The sequence below is a fragment of the Rutidosis leptorrhynchoides genome, chromosome 2 (assembly GCF_046630445.1).
Source record: "Rutidosis leptorrhynchoides isolate AG116_Rl617_1_P2 chromosome 2, CSIRO_AGI_Rlap_v1, whole genome shotgun sequence".
NCBI lineage: Eukaryota > Viridiplantae > Streptophyta > Magnoliopsida > Asterales > Asteraceae > Rutidosis > Rutidosis leptorrhynchoides.
In genome coordinates this window covers 572,935,074-572,939,722 of record NC_092334.1, presented here as the reverse complement: position 1 = coordinate 572,939,722, position 4,649 = coordinate 572,935,074, and the positions used below count along the sequence as shown (strand labels likewise).

The following is a 4,649-nucleotide window of genomic DNA, read 5'->3' as shown; positions in this document are numbered from 1 at the left end:
TTTCTATGCATGGGTACAAATTGAAATTGTCTTGGTTTAGATCCGAATTAAAATGTGTAAATTATGGACAACTATCTACCATTTTTTTAATTAGGATTGGTTTGGATTTTAATTAAGATGGACAACAAATTGAACCGTCTATGGAAGAAAAATGTAAATATAGAAAGATAGTAAACATGTATTAATCTATTATGTGTTTTCTATTTTTAATAATCATATCTATTTAGTTAAGAACTTTAAATGTTTTAATATAGTCTTGACGGTTTGTTTTTAATGCAGATTTTAGTTTTTTTAACCAAATAAATATGGATATGGATTATATTATATGATATATGATGATGTTGATGTCACAATAATTTTGAACCACGTAATTATTAAATACTTTAAGTATTTTATTTATTATTATATAAATTTAATTTATAACAATAAGTTTATTTTCTTAATCGTAAATAAGCAAGCTAAGATCACGAGTTATAATTACTTAAATAAATAGTTGTCTTATTTTTTACCCAGTGATTTACGTAAATAAATATATATGAACGTTTAAACTTTAAACTATATCAGTATTTCACTACATGATTAAGTTATTAAAACTTAAACACAACGTCAATCTAAACGCAAACTATCAACGATTCGCTAATCCGTCGCAAAACGAGGACCTGCCACTAGTTTCATCCAAAAAGACTAAAATCATTTATGCATTTATTACAATTACTTGTTGCATAATATATAACAATGTATCTATCAAAAGTTACGGTGGAAATATCATTGACCAGAAATTATACATGGAGTCGTACTTATATACGGAGTATATTACATAAATTACAAGCTACAAACTATAGGCATTTGATGTACTTAAAAGGTATGTAAATGCGAAAGCAGCATGCAATGCAGATCCTGTGTGTAGTACGTCTTCATTAACCGTATAATAAGGACTATGGGGTGAATGGATTATTCCGGCCTTCTCATTTTTCATTCCAAGAAAAGCAAATGTCCCCGGAATCTTTTCCAAGTAGAATGCAAAATCTTCACTTCCCATGAATGGTGGGGTTAATTTTATGTTATGTTTTCCAACAATCATATTTGAGACTTTTACTACATGCTCGTATATCCTCTTGTCATTGATAGTTGGCGACACAGTCGGATGTTCAATTCCTTCTAAATCAACGATAGACGAGCAACGATATACCGAAGCTTGTGCTTGTATCACCTGATTAACAAACACATATATACCATAAAGTTTTTAAAAACTCTTCCATTGTTGTTACAAACCAAGATTTGGCTATTGTTACGGTGCGTAAATGAGTCGAGCTACTAATCAAGCTCAACTCGTTAAGAGCTTGATTAAAGCCGAGCTTGAACGTACGTATTTTGCAAAACGAGCTCGAACAAGCTCAAACGAGCTTAATCGAGCTGCGCCTTTATTTAGTTATATAAATTAATTATCATTTAACGAGTCGAGTCTGAACTTAATATGAATGATAAGCTTGAAACGAATTGAGCTCAATTTCTTTCAATTGAACTTTAAACAATTGAGTTCGATCGAGCTCGACACAACTTATTTACACCCCAATCACTGTAATACAAATCTTATGGTAAGGAGTGTTAGATAAGACAGGCGAAAACTAACAGGGTGACACGCACTGACTTGTGCGTTAGAGCATTCCCATCGGTATGCTCTTAAGGTGTGTCATCACCTTGCTCTCGAGGGCACCGATGACAATCCTTTTCCCGCATCTTGCCCTCAACCATTTCCTCCATCTTCACCCAGGGGAATATCCTTTCGACGCATAACCGAGGATGGAGCCAATTTTTCTCTCTCTTACTTTGTGCAGTAATTACTTGTTCTCATACCATAAACAACTTGAAACTAATTTATTTAATTAATTTTGTGGGGTATGGGGAGTGAGTATGTCATAGATGTTACTGGCGTGTGATGCGGAGGAAGTGATGAGAAAGTGGAAAGGTGACGCTGATGTGGCGGTCTATCCTAGAGAGGGAGGATGTGAATGGTGTTATATATGTGCATTTTTTCTGTAGATGATACACAATTCTCAGGTGTACTATTTCTTATTAATTATTTAATCAAATGTCTATTTTACATGAACCAGTATTTTCTCAGTTACATACGTACGTACCTCTTGTATTCTTTCTCCAAGTGCATAGAAGCTCTTTTTGCTAATGGCTCTATGAGTACCAGAAATGGAAACTGAGTCAGGAATGACATTAAGTTCACCTCCACCATCTACCATAGCTACTGAAACCACCTACACGGACACAAATGACTACTATTAACTTAATTGTATGAAAAATATAATCACTTAAATCTGAACAAGGTAGGCTGGTAGGTGGGTAGGCTTCTATCCGACTAGTAGGACATGCAGTTCTCCCCTTAGCCTTAGGGCAGGCACGAAATCATAATTTGTGTACTTACAGGAGAATCCAAGGGATCAGCCTCTCTAGAAACAATATTTTGTAAGCTAATAATAGAAGCCGAAACAGCCAAAATGGGATCAACGGAATCTTGAGGAAAGGCGGCATGACCACCTTTGCCATGGATCACAGCCTTGAAACAACCGCATCCAGCCAGAAATTCGCCTGGCCGAGATGCAACCACACCCGAATCGGAGCTGAGGACTAAATGTAGACCAAAAATGGCCTCCACATTCTCTAGAACACCCTCTTTTATCATAGCTTTTGCTCCTTCTCCTTGTTCTTCGGCTGGTTGAAATATTAAAACCACCGTCCCCTAATAGTTAATAAATTAACTAAAGTAATTAGCACCTTAATTTATGATTAATCATGAATGCATATTAATTACCTGTAATTCATTTTCAAGTTGTTTCAAGATTTTAACAGCACCAAGAAGCATTGCAACATGAGCATCATGCCATACCATAAGATTTAGTATATTCTATTGTACTTTTGTGCTCCCATTCAACAAGTTCCTACACACCATGCCATACCATTAGTATATTCTATAAATATGTTCCTATAGAAAAATGGAGAATTAAAACCATAATTACTTGACAACACATTGCAGGAAGTTTAAAACAAGAACTAGCTAAAATTTAACAAAAAGGTGTAATGTATCAAATATTGTGGTAAAAGGCGTTGATAACTATCAATTCGTTTTACAATCGGCTGCCTATACATAATCTGAAAACCATCCATAACTCACTCAGCAGTTGTGCCTATATGAATGTCAGAGCTTAACCGAAAACATTGTGCTATTAGTACCTTTTTTTTACGAAAAAGACGAAAAATCATGTAAAAACGAAAAAGTTTTTCAAAATAAAACATCTTCAACCAAACCAAAGATACAAGAGTGCTATTAGTACTGTCAATGATATCATAACAATCACTTAATTACCAACCTTATCAAATAGTTGCACACCATGCATGAAAAGTTATACATATATGTATACGTTATTTTTATACAACAAGAGATGAAACCGTAAATCAAAATACACTAGAGTAATTATTAATTTAGAGCTTACACTAGAGTAATAATTTACAAGTATCGATCTTCAAAATTAGAGAAGGGTATAAAAAACGGCCCCTACCGTCTGCCATTTATAAATAATAAGTATAAGTATGACATTGGTGTACGATCCTTTAAACGAAATCAACTGGCAGATAGATCGATGTATCAAAACCGCAGCACGTTTTACCAAATTCGTTCATAAAGTTAAGTAACACAATCATATGTACGTTTATATATTTAACTGTACTACAATGATAAATAATTAATTAGTAACAACTATAGAAATAATTAACTAATTAACCTGAATAGGTAAAGCATCCATATCTGCTCTAAGTGCAACAAACGGTGGTAAACCCGTGCCAACCATGGCCACTACTCCGGTCCTAGCAACCGGCCACCGGTACTTTATATCCATCATGTCAAGTTCCCGTCGGATAATTGAGCTCGTTTTAATTTCTTCAAAAGCAAGTTCAGGGAATTCATGAATCTCCCTTCTTATATTCTTGATCCAATTTGTTGTTTCAACATGATTTGCAAGCTTAAGAATATAATCTTTGAGTGAAGAATTATGATGTTTCAAAAAGGGGTTTAAGTTGTTGGTTTCATGATTTGAAGAATATAGAGGAAGAAGAGAAAGAGTGGTGAAAATAATAGCGAGTGAAGTATGCATTTTTTATTTTGTTTTTTTTTTTGTTAGTGAAATTTTAGCTTAAAGAAAAAAAGGATGATTGTTAAATACTTCCTAGATATATTTTTGGGTACGGTGAGAAGGTGAATTAAAACTGTTCATTCGATAATAATTAAGTAATTTGTGTCATATGTGTAATGTGTTCTAAGGTTATGACGCGTGTTAAAAAAAAATAGTAAGTGAACAAATTACAGAAAGAGAAGATCATAGTCGAATCTAAAAGAATACACTCACGGAATACATAGCCATGCCAAAATAACTCCAAAAAAGCTGATCTCTCTTACCTTAGAAAACGTCTAAAATTTGCTACTACACGACGGACACAGGTAACCTTGCAAGTAACTTTTATATAAGAAAAATAACGCTCCCTAGCAAGACGCTAAGAGATGAATTACAAAGGCCTTTGAAGCTAATAGTTCCAATCGAAAACAACATGACCTCGATTTTTTAACCAACGAAAAGAAAATAAAGTAA

At 33.9% G+C, this 4,649-nt stretch overlaps 1 pseudogene; it reads right to left on the bottom strand.

The window, feature by feature from the left end:
• Positions 1 to 829: 829 nt before the first annotated feature.
• Positions 830 to 4,157, bottom strand: LOC139893201 (IAA-amino acid hydrolase ILR1-like 1; annotated as a pseudogene).
• Between the last annotated feature and the right edge of the window lie 492 nt (positions 4,158 to 4,649).